Source organism: Triticum urartu, chromosome 1A (genome assembly GCF_056163025.1).
Source record: "Triticum urartu cultivar PI428250 chromosome 1A, HENAU_Tu73, whole genome shotgun sequence".
NCBI classification, from domain to species: domain Eukaryota; kingdom Viridiplantae; phylum Streptophyta; class Magnoliopsida; order Poales; family Poaceae; genus Triticum; species Triticum urartu.
The window spans coordinates 489,639,593-489,652,195 of record NC_141873.1 but is presented as its reverse complement, the minus strand read 5'-3'; positions in this window follow the sequence as shown (position 1 = coordinate 489,652,195).

Sequence of the window (12,603 nt, the reverse complement as noted above, 5' to 3'; positions counted from 1 at the left end):
ATCTATTGTTAGATTTGCATCCATGCCGCATACTACCTAGTACCCGTATTCTTTACAATGGAACCAAGTGTTACCATAAGGATCCTTCTCGGACTCCCTCAACGCGGCAACAGCGGCCTCTAGCTGGGCCTTGCACTCTTCCAGCTCTTGAGACAATTGGGAATTCTTCTCCATTAGAACCTACTCAAATAAATGATCCTTAAATCAGTTGTGTCAACTATTTCAAGTCTCAGGGGCTGCTAATACATATAATCGTCAGATTTACTTACCCGTATACCCCTTACATACTGATCCGTGGCTCTGGCTAGACCAGTTTGAGTAGCACGGATGTACGCGTCTCCGGAATTGAAGGCATCAAATGCCTATGGTGAGAAACAAGTGTCACGGAGTACGGCCCGGCGACGCCTGTGATTCATGGCGCTCTCCACTTCGGAGTTCGTAGCGGATAGTCTGTCTGCATCCTCTGTAGGAGGAACATCCGGTGCCTGCCTCACGTTAGCTTCCTCCTCTATGTCCGGCCCTGGAGCCCGACTGGTCGAGGCGTGATCGGCAGCCTCTCTGGATATAGTCCGGCGGGCGTTTTTTCTAGAAAACACGGATGTCATTATATTTTAAGCAAGATGATGACCACGGAATGAGGCTTTGTGTTGTACCTCAGTGCTAGCGTCTCCGTCCTGACCACCTTCCTTTTTTGCCCACTCGGCTACGGTGCCTCTTGTTGGCGAGTTGCTGTAGGTCCGGCATGGCGTCCCAAAGGCCTTCCATGTAAAACACCATACATGTACGGTAGGTGAAGTGCATAAAAGGGGATCCTTTTTTGGGAGTTGGGACTTTGGTTTTTCTTACGTGCGACGCAGGGAGTAGTCCCGGATAGTCGGCCGTTATGGCCACCATGGCGTCATCGCAGCTCAATTGATAGAATTGCCTGTCTATCAGCTCCACGAATATGTTCGGATCCTCTTCAAGTCCGGGATCGAGGGCCCGGCCAGGGTCCTCAGGTTGTGGAGCTGGGCTGTTGACCTCCTTTATTGCTTTTCGCAGTTCCTGCCGTAAAATGGCAAGGTGAGTACCTACGGTGAAGAGTGCGGAAAGGTTGAGAGTGAAAAGGGGTACAACTCACCCAGCTCGGAGGGTTGTACATGGAGAATCCGTCCCGTGGTCTAATGTGGATGAACTCCTCTTCCTCTCCCTTGAACAACTCGGATAGAGCTTTTGCTAAAGCAGCAGGTGAGTCCGGTCCCTTGCGCCCGCAACGGGTGGCATCGTCTTCCCCGTTAAAACACCACAGGGGGTGCCCTCGATATTGGAGTGGTTGCACCCCCCGCATTATGCATATTGACATAACCTCGATTATTGTCAACCCTGATTGAGCCAATGCTTTTATCCGGTTCATCGAATAAAGGACTTCTCTATTATCCTCCTCCTGGGGGCTCCGTGGGCGCCAAATTTGGCGTTTCTTCAGAGGAGCACCGTCGAACTCAGGAAGACCCCGCCGAACAGGGTCCGGAAGAGGGACGTCCTCCATGTAAAACCACTCCGAAGGCCATTCTTCGGATGTCTTCTTTGGAACACTTCCCCCAATCACCGGGCTTCGGGCTACGGGAGCGGGAGGAGGAGCTGTGGTGGCTGGCCATGTTGGAATGGATTTTTTCGAGCGCGCTCCGATGGATTCTCGTTGTGGGAAGATGGTGTGGATTGGATCTAAGAATCCCCATCCCTTTAATAGACGATTTATTTACTTGGCTAGGGGGGCGAATGTAGAAGCGCCCTGGCTCCTCGCCTTCGCTTGACACGTGGAAGATAGCCCTTATTGGGCGCGGAAGCTAGGAAGTCCAACATTTATGGGAGCCAGACATTGCTTAACAGATATTCAAGATTTGGAGGAGAACCCGCCTTGCAATGCCGAAGACAATACTGCGCGTCGGACTCAATGTCATTGAAGCCTGGTTCGGGGGCTACTGAGGGAGTCCTGGATTAGGGGGTCTCCGGACAGCCAGACTCTATCCTTTGGCCGGACTATTGGACTATGAAGATACAAGATTGAAGACTTCGCCCCGTGTCCGGATGGGACTCTCCTTGGCGTGGAAAGCAAGTTAGGTAATACGGATTTGTATATCTCCTCCCTTGTAACCGACCTTGTGTAACCCTAGCCCCCTCCAGTGTTTATATAAGCCGGAGGGTTTAGTCCGTAGGACAACACACAATCATACCATAGGCTAGCTTCTAGGGTTTAGCCTCTACGATCTCGTGGTAGATCAACTCTTGTAATACTCATATAATCAAGAACAATCAAGCAGGACGTAGGGTATTACCTCCATCAAGAGGGCCTGAACCTGGGTAAACATCGTGTCCCCTGCCTCCTGTTACCATCCGCCTTAGACGCACGGTTCGGGACCCCCTACCCGAGATCCGTCGGTTTTGACACCGACAGTAGGTATAAATGTTGGGTTGTCTCCCAACAAGCGTTTTTCTTTAATGCCTTTTTAGCTAGGCATGATGATTTCAATGAAGCTCAGATGAAAGATAAGAATTGGAACATAACGGGAGCATCATGATAAATATGACTAGAACATAGTGATTTTGTGAGCAAACAACTTATGGGAACAAGAATCAACTTGCATAGGAAGGTAAAGCAAGCAAAACTTCAAGATTTTCAACATGTAGGGAGGAAACTTGATATTATTGAGATACGTAGAAGCATATGTTCCTCCCTCATAATAATTTTCAGTAGCATCATGAATGAATTCAAAAATACAATCATCACATAAATCATTCTTTTCATGATCTACAAGCATAGAAATTTTATTACTCTCCACATAAGCAAATCTATTCTCATCAATAGTAGTGGGAGCAAACTCAACAAAATAACTATCATGTGAGGCATAATCCAATTGAAAATTAAAATCAAGATGACAAGTTTCATGGTTATCATTATTCTTCATAGCATACATGTCATCAAAATAATCATCATAGATAGCAACTTTGTCCTCATAATCAATTGGAACCTCTTCCCAAATAATGGATTCATCACTAAATAAAGTCATGACCTCTCCAATTCAACTTTCATAAATATCGAAATAATATTCAACACCCTCCAAAATAGTGGGATGATTACTTCGTAAGGTTGACACTCTTCCAAACCCACTTTCATCAATATAATCATCATAAAATTGGAGGCATGCTATCATCATAATAAATTTCCTCATCAAAACTTGGGCGACTAAAAATATCATCTTCATTAAACATAGCATCCCCAAGTTTGTAGCTTTGCATATCATTAGCATCATGGATATTCAAAGAATTCATACTAACAACATTGCAATCATGCTCATCATTCAAATATTTCAGGCCAAACATTTTATTCTTCTTCTAGCACTTTAGCAAAATTATCGAAATCCTTATTTTCACGAAAGACATTAAAAAGATGAAGCATATGAGGCAACCTCAATTCCATTTTTTGTAGTTTTATTTTATAGACTAAACTAGTGATAAAACAAGAAACTAAAAGATTTGATTGCGAGATCTAAAGATATACCTACAAGCACTAACCTCCCCGGCAACGGTGCCAGAAAAGAGCTTGATGTCTACTACGCAACTTTATCCTGGTAGACGTTGTTGGGCCTCCAAGTGAAGAGTTTTGTAGGACAGTAGCAAATTTCCCTCGAGTGGATGACCTAAGGTTTATCAATCCGTGGGAGGCGTAGGATGAAGATGGTCTCTCTCAAACAACCCTGCAAGCAAATAAAAAGAGCCTCTTGTGTCCCCAACACACCCAATACAATGGTAAATTATATAGGTGCACTAGTTAGGCGAAGAGATGGTGATACATGTGCAATGTGGATAGTAGATATAGGTTTTTTGTAATCTGAAAATATAAAAATAGCAAGGTAACTAGTAACAAAAGTGAGCAAAACGGTATTGCAATGCTTCGAAACAAGGACTATGGTTCATACTTTCACTAGCGCAAGTTCTCTCAACAATGATAACATAATTAGATCATATAACAATCCCTCAACGTGCAACAAAGTGTCACTCCAAAATCACTAATAGCGGAGAACAAACAAATAGATTATTGTAGGGTAGGAAACCACCTCAAAGTTATTCTTTCTAATCGATCTATTGGGCAATTCCTATAAGTGTCACAAAAATCCCTAGAGTTAGTACTAAAATAACACCTTAAGACACACATCAACCAAATCCCTAATATCACCTAGATACTCCAATGTCACCACAAGTATCCGCGGGTTTGATTATACGATATGCATCACACAATCTCAGATTCATCTATTCAAACCAACACAAAGAACTTCAAAGAACGCCCTAAAGTTTCTACCGGAGAGTCAAGACAAAAACGTGTGCCAACCCCTATACATAAGTTCACATGGTCACGGAACCCACAAGTTGATCACCAAAACATACATCAAGTAGATCACGTGAAATCCCATTTTCACCACAGATAAGCACATGCAAGACATACATCAAGTATTTTCAAATCCTTAAAGACTCAATCCGATAAGATAACTTCAAAAAAAACTCAATCCATTACTATAAGGTAGAGGGGGAGAAACATCATAAGATCCAACTATAATAGCAAAGCTCGCGGTACATCAAGATCATGCCAAATCAATAACACGAGAGAGAGAGAAAGAGAGAGAGAGAGATCAAACACATAGGTACAGGTACACTACTCCCTCCTTGTCATGGAGAGCGCCAAGATGATGAAGATGGCCACCGGCGATGATTTCCCCTCCAGCAGGATGCCGGAACAGGGTCCCGATTGGTTTTTGGTGGCTACAGAGGCTTGTGGCGGTGGAACTCCCGATCTAGGTTTATTTCTGGGGGTTTCTATATTTATAGGAATTTTTGGCATCGAACAAGTCAGGGGGGTCCATGAGTCAACCACAAAGACGGACGGTGCGCCAGGGGGGGTAGGGCGCGCCCTCCACCCATGTGGAGGCCTCATGGCTCTTCTGGCCCAACTCTTTTGCTTCGGGGGATTCTTTTGGTCCATAAAAAACACCGTAAATTTTCAGCTTGTTTGGACTCCGTTTGATATTCCTTTTCTGTGAAACTCAAAAATAGGGGGAAAATAGAAACTCGCACTGGGCTCTAGGTTAATAGGTTAGTCCCAAAAATCATATAAAATGGCATATAAATGCATAGAAAACATGCAAGATTGATAATATAATAGCATGGAACAATAAAATTTTATAGATACGTTGGAGACGTATCACACATGCAGCTCAAAAGTTCTTATTCTATGAAATATGTAGGGTTTGGAGTGCAGTTCTGAATTAGTACACGTCAAGTAAGCAAAGATGCTTCACAAATTGCTCCTCTGGGTGAGATCTCTCCACATCATAACATATCCTTGGCTTCATCTGCATTGCTTTGCTCTTCCTACCATTGGGAAACACATATGGTGCAAGCCAATCCCCGGAGTTACGGATCCTCTAATCGTCGAGGTCATAGCTCTTAAGAAAGGAGTGTTATTTGCTACTTTACGCGGCTACACGCATGTCATCATGGAGACCGACTGTCTAGAGGTGGTCAACCTCTGGAACTCGCGCTTCACCGACCAGTCGGTAATTGCACCTATCCTGGCAGAAGCTGAAGAGTTAGCTCTTAGTTTTAATTCTTTTATAATTCAACATGTAATGAGATCAGAAAACGGTCCCGCACATCTTTGTGCTAAGCGAGGTTGTTCGCTTAATGTGACTGAAAGCTGGTTGGACTCCACCCCTAGCTTTCTGATCAGCAGCTTACTGGCTGATTGCTCGGCGAACACATTCGTTGAATAAAGCTCTCAAATTCCCTCGCAAAAAAAATAGAAGAGGAATTTTAGCTGGTTTAGAGTGTTTCAAAAGAGGCATACTTATGTTTTGGGATGGAAGTCAGATCAATATTTGGGAGGACAACTGGATTCCCACCAGCCATAATCTCAAGGTGTTAACTCCTTATAAGCATAGTAGAAATTTGTGTTGACATCAGATTTTGGCATGGCAAAAAACGTGGTTAAGACGGACTCAGATGAAGAAGTGTTCTGCATGAAAATTCTTTGTCCCGTCGAGACAAACAGTTTTGCCTTTTGAATCTTCTCAATCTGAAACCGTATGCAAAAGTTACAGCCAAAATAGTGCACTACAACAACGGAGTTTTACCCCTATAGATTAGAGATGATGGCCAATTAGAAAAAAAACACAATCGCAAATCCATCTACTACATTTTACCCTAGTTTTTATATCTCTCTATTGTTATTTATTTCTCATTCTTTGGTCTCATTCTTCGTGTTGGAGAGCAACGATCTCATGAATGATATTTTTGCGCTCATCACACCATTGAATCTTAGAGCAATGATCTGATAAATATACGATTAACAATTTGAACATAACAATCTTCCATCGGTAAAACTAATAGGCATCAACTACAAGATATAATGAACACCTACGAGCACTCTCAGGTATCAATCTGAGGTTTGATACAAAGATTAACCGCAAGAGAAGAACCAGGGTTCGAAGATGAGATGGTACTAGTAAAGGTGTTGATGTAGAGGATAATTCCCATGATGAACAGAGTACTAGTGATAACGAAGGCATCGATTTTCCCCTCCCGGCGAGAAATTTCCCCAGCAGAATCGCTCTGTTGGAGAGGAAAATTGCTCCACCCAAGTTCCGCCTCGCAGATGGCGGCAGAAAGTCCCGAGGATTTTCTGTGATTTTTTCTAGGGCAAAATATATTTTTTAGCCAAAGGACGTTGGGAGAGGGGCCACAGGGGCCCCACACGGCCACATGGCGCGCCACCAGGGTGTGTGAGCCTGTGGTGGGTCCTCTCTGGCCCATTCTTGCTTCATAAATCTTCATATATTATGAAATAATTCTAAAAATCCACGTTTCATTTTGGAGAGAATTCCTTATTTGGCCCTTCCTTAAAATTTGCTTCTCTTTTTGGCCCAAAACAAAAATTTCTTCCCTTTTTAACACTTAAACTTCATTTTGTTCCCTCAGTGACATTTCCGTCTATTTTTGCCACTCACGGTGTTAAGTGTGATGTACAAAGACCATTTTGCCCCTACTGCACTATGTGACTATCCTGGATATCTAAGTAAAAAAGAAATCAGTTCACCAATTTTTTAAAGATGTTCACAGATATTTTGCATATATATGTTTCAATATTTTTTTCCTTAGCTAAACTGATATGTGCGTACAAAAGCCATAGAAATCATCTGCCGAACTTGTATTATCATATCTATATCATCTTTACAACATTGGTTAGTTTATCACGTTCCAAAGTATATTACACATACTACTAACTCTTCTAGCTAACACGTTTAAAACTAGTACAGTACGCATAGTATCCAAACAAGTATACTAGTACACCGCCCGCACCGGCAGCTATACACCACGCACACGGCAGGCGGACATGGACGAAGAGAACGCTTAGTGCTGATCACGAGCAGCCGGACAGGCGGACACCACACACACACAGCCCGGTAGTTGAGAACGACAGCAGCCAGCCACGCGCGCAGCCGTAGGCTAGGCGCTCGCCGGACTGAGGCAGTCGTCGCCGCTGGTCGTCCGGTCCTTGCAACTACTACCTCTACCTCCTCTCTCGTATAGCAAGTTGTACGCATCGCTAAAGTAGTTTCTGCGATCTATTTTTCTGTCATCGAATTTACGTGAGAGTTTCCGCCGAGAAAGCCGTGCGATTTCATCAAGAGACAGTTGTACGCGTACGCGCGTGCAACCCCAGGCGTTCACTTGTACGCGTAAGTGCGTGTGCTACTGCTACGTTGCTAGGAAATTAATCAAGCTCCGCTTACAAGAATCAATCAACCTGTCTGTGTGTTTGTTTAAGGCTAACTTTGCACGTATGCATACCAGCTTCTCGGGGATTTATTCTATTGATCTAAAACCAACACCAAAGCCGAGGATCCCTCACCCTCCGCTCTGCCAACTCCAGCAACAGCATTGACTCGGGGTGGGGAACCGGGACAGAAGTTCGGTCATAGTGCTTTCTTCCTTTTTATCAGTAAGCTAAAGCAGGGGTAAAAAAGACTCTTTAGGTTGCATTTGACGGTGTTAGTGACCAAAACTAACGAAAATGTCATTAAGGGAACAAAATGAAGTTTGGATGTCAAAAAATGAATAATTTTTTTACCAGGGCCAAAAAGGGAAGCAGATTTTAAGAAAAGGCCAAATAAGGAATTCTCTCTTCATTTTGAGCTCTGAAGAATAGCTATTTATTCTGGTTCTTCTTCTTATGTTGTGAAATGAGAGATGGCGACTTTTTTGGGGTCCTTTTTTTGGAGAGACGTGACCCATCCGTCTCCTACCTGACTTCATCTGTCAGCATTTCAAGGATCCCACGCTGAGTAACCGAGCTAAGTAACGGGTAACGGCTTTGACCCAACGGGAAGACCCTGTTTGGACATTTTTGAGGTTGCACTTAGTAGAGGACGGGAAAACTGAGGAATGTAAGACGGGTGGGGCAAACTAGACCAAAACTAAGCAATAAGGGGCATGGAAAATAGAAAAACCCTTAATAAAATGTTTTTAAAATTTTAAAAATGTTCACCAATCTCAAAAAATCTTCCCTATATTTTTAAAATCATCTAACTTAAAAAGTTGTCCACAATTTCAGAAAATATTAAGAATTTCCAAAAACATATTACAAATTTGGAAAAAAATGTTTCAAAGTTAAATAAATGTTCATGAATTTGAAAATCATTCCCATATTTCAAAAAGTTAAGAGTTTCAATATATTCTCATGAATTTAAAAAATATCCACATTTTTCCAAATAGCTTCATTAATTTAAAAATTGGTTTGTATTTCAAAAAATGTTTATTATAAAAAAATGTTTCTAGATTTCAGAAAATGTTCCTAGAATTTTTTTAAAAATTGACAATTGTAAAATGTGGATGACATGAAAAAATGAAACAAAATGTAAAAGAAATTAATAATAAAAGAAACAAAAACATAAAAGCGAAAGAAGAAGCAGGAAAAGAAAAAAAACTGTTTCAAGGAAGGTCCTAGAACCTTCTTGAAACTGGTAATTTGGAGGAAACACGAATAGGCTAGCCCATATACTAGGCATTTGTTAGGGGCTGGGTGCAAGTGTTTGCTATTCCCCGACGCATGCACGGAATAGCATCTGGCCCTAAAATTGGATGGGTGGTAAAAGAAGAAGAAAAAATTGCGTACACATGGCTTCGGGAGCTCCGATATGCCGCTCATTGTGACAAGTAGTCGCCGTTTCCCACAGGGGCCCGAGTGGGCCGGCCTATTAGTAGCAGAGGTGTGCAATTTGGAAATGCACTGTAGCGCTGGATCGACCGAGCATGCTGCTGGAACAAGGCATTGAAGCAAACGTTTTAGAAAATCTGAGAACATTTTTTGGAAAAATTTCGGAACATTATTGGAAATGGGAAGAAATTTTAAAAAATGTGACAATTGTTCAATTTTTAGACACATTTTTAAAATAACATCTTTTGGGATGCAAACATTTTTAAAACGTAAAAAATTGAAATTTTTATACTTTTTGAAGCTATGAATATTCTTTGCAGAAGATGAACTGTTTTTGAAATTCAGGAGAATTCTATTAATTTGTGAACAAATTTTTAAAAAGGAAAACATTTCTGGAGAACAAAATATTATATTTCAAAAGGGCAATTTTTTTTTCAAATTTGCGGCCATTGTTTTAGAATAGTTCTATTTTTTAAATAAATAAATAAAAGTAAATACCAAAAAGGAAATCAAAAGAACAATAAAGAAAAGAAAACCAAAACGTTTGGTACAAGAAAACCGAAATGTCTTGCATGTTTTTCTACCTAAAAATGGGCCAGCCCAATTAACTCGTCCGCTGCCCCCTCCTTTGCATTTTCGGCGTCAATTTGACCGGAATCATGAATTAAGGGGGTATGGCTTCCAGAAGGCACTCCCGCCTTCTTTGGTGTGGACAAGTGGCGCACATGTATTGCAACCTGGGAGTTTTTTTTTCTTTGTTACCATATCCCCCACCCCAAATGTTTTTATCTCGTGAACCTTGTGTTCAAATCACAAATCATTTTCATGTTGGATTTGTCGCATCGAGATATTCGAAATTAGTTTCATGTCTATAGGTATTTTTTGATTTTTTTGCATGAAAAAGAAAAAACCCAAAAACCGGAATTAAAAGAACCGGAAACCCAAAAAGGCAAAAAGAAAAAACTGAAAAATGAAAATAGGGGAAAAAGAGAAAATTAAAAAATTCCAAAACCGAGAGGCTTCTGTCACGGCTGATATGCTGGCCCCGGCGATAGGCCAACTTATTGAAGACGTGGACCCACATGGCATTGAGGGGAAGCAACTAGAAGGAGGAGAAATAATGATATCCAGGGCGCAGTAGAGTGGCGGGTGAAATCTGGTATGCGTGTCGTGAGCATTTCGTGCAATATGGGGGTCAGGACCCTAGATGTGAGTCATCGAGAATGAACAAGAAAAAAAAGAAACTATTTGAAGCGAGAAGCTACTTCTCTTGTCCTTGATTGGCACCGGCCCCTTTCCCCCATTCCTCCTTCCAACAGCTCCCTCGTCCTTGTTGTGGGGTCTGGAGCGGGTCCGTTACACCCTCCCTCCAAGGGATAGGATACCCCTTGATTAGTTGCTCGCCGGTTTGTTTGACGCTTACCATCACAACTTTTCCTTTTTGATTTCTTTTGGAGGTGGGACTTTAGTTTTTTGATGATGAAGTGGAGTGGGTGAAGCGAGAGGAGAGGAGAGAGCCCGTGGCGGCTGTTCCAGAGCCTAACTAAGGGGGGAAAGCAAGCCTCGAGCGGCCTCGGGCACTCACTGCACGACCCACCGTGTCTCTCGGCTGTTCCTTCCAGAGCCTTCCGCGACGCTCCTCGACTCGAGCAGCAACGCTCCCGCCCTCTCTAGACTTCTAGAGAGAGAGAGGGTTTCAGAGCATTCCGGAGAGCGGCGGCACAAAAGAAAAGCAGAGAAAGCCGCTTCTCTCCCAAACCCTCCCCCAAATCCCCAAAACCCTAGCTAGCTAGAGACTCTGCGTCCGCCATGGCGGCTTCGCTGCTCCTCCGTGCTGCGCGACCCCGAGACCTCGTATCTCTGCTCGCCACCGTAAGCTCCGCCCTTCCTCCCCTTCCCTAGTGTACCATACCGAACCGTCGCCTCTGTTTTTTTTGCTCATGATGATCCTCTAGTCTGGTCTGCTGCGCGCTGAATTTTGGTGTCGGGCCGGTCTGCGTCTCGTGATCCTTTCCTTTCATGCACGGATGGATTATGCGTGCGTGTCCCGCCCATCCGTACGCCCCCATCCCATGCAGCAGATGCCATCCGGGTTATCGACCCTCATCTCATTCTCATGTGATGTGATGTAGCGCGATTGCAGGGTTTCCATTTTGCCCTGCTAGTAGTATGCCTTTTTTTGCCCCTCTAAAAAAGGAGTGTTATTAGTCTGTCTCCTACATGGTCGCACCCGTCAGCATTTCAAGGATCCCACGCTGAGTAACCGAGCTAAGTAATGGTCAATGACTTTGACCCGGCGGGAAGCCCTGTTTGGACATTTTTGAGGTTGCGCTTATTAGAGAACGGAAAAACTGAGGAACGTAAGATTGGCGGGGCAAACTAGAGCACAACTAAGCAATAAGGGGCATGAAATAGAAAACCCTTAATAAAATATTTTCAAAATTTAAAAAATGTTCACTAATATAAAAATTCTTCCCTATTTTTTATAAAAGCATCTAATTTCAAAATTTGTCCACAAATTTCAGAAAAAATTAAGAATTTACAAAAAATTATTACGAATTTGGAAAACATGTTTCACAACTCAAAAAATGTTCATGAATTTGGAAATTATTCCCATATTTAAAAAATTCTTATTGATAATAAAAATGTTTCTAGATGGGAATAAATTTTGAAATATGGGAATAAGAAAAAACTGTTTCAGGGAAGGTCCTAGAACCTTATAGAAACTGGTAATTTGGAGGAAACACGAATAGGCTAGCCCATATACTAGTCATTTGTTAGGTGGAGGGTGCGTGTGTTTGCTATTCCGCGACCCATGCGGGGAATATGATCTGGCCCTAAAATTGGAAGGGTGGTAAAAGAAGAAGAAAAAATGTGTAGACACGACTGCGGGAGCTCCTATATGCTGCGCACTGCGACAAGTAGTCGCCCTTTCGCACAGGGGACCGAGTGGGCCGGCCCATTTGTAGCACAGGGGAGCAATTTGGAAATGCACAGTCCCGCTGGATCAAGTACTGCAAGGATCAACCGAGCATCTGCAACACTGGAACAAGGCATTGCAGCAAAGGTTTTATAAAATCAAACGTTTTAGAAAATCTGAGAACATTTGTTGGGCAAATTTCGGAATATTGTTGGAAAAGGGAACAAATTTTAAACAAAATATGTTTTTTTTCAATTTTTGATCCCTTTTTTTTCTAAAAAATCAACATTTTCTGGAATCCAAACATTTTTAAAATGTATTTTTTTGAATTTTTGATCATTTTCGAAGCTGTGAATATTCTTTGGAAAAGATGAATAATTTTCGAAATTCGGATTTTTTTATTAAACTGTGAACAAATTTTCAAAACAGCAAACATTTT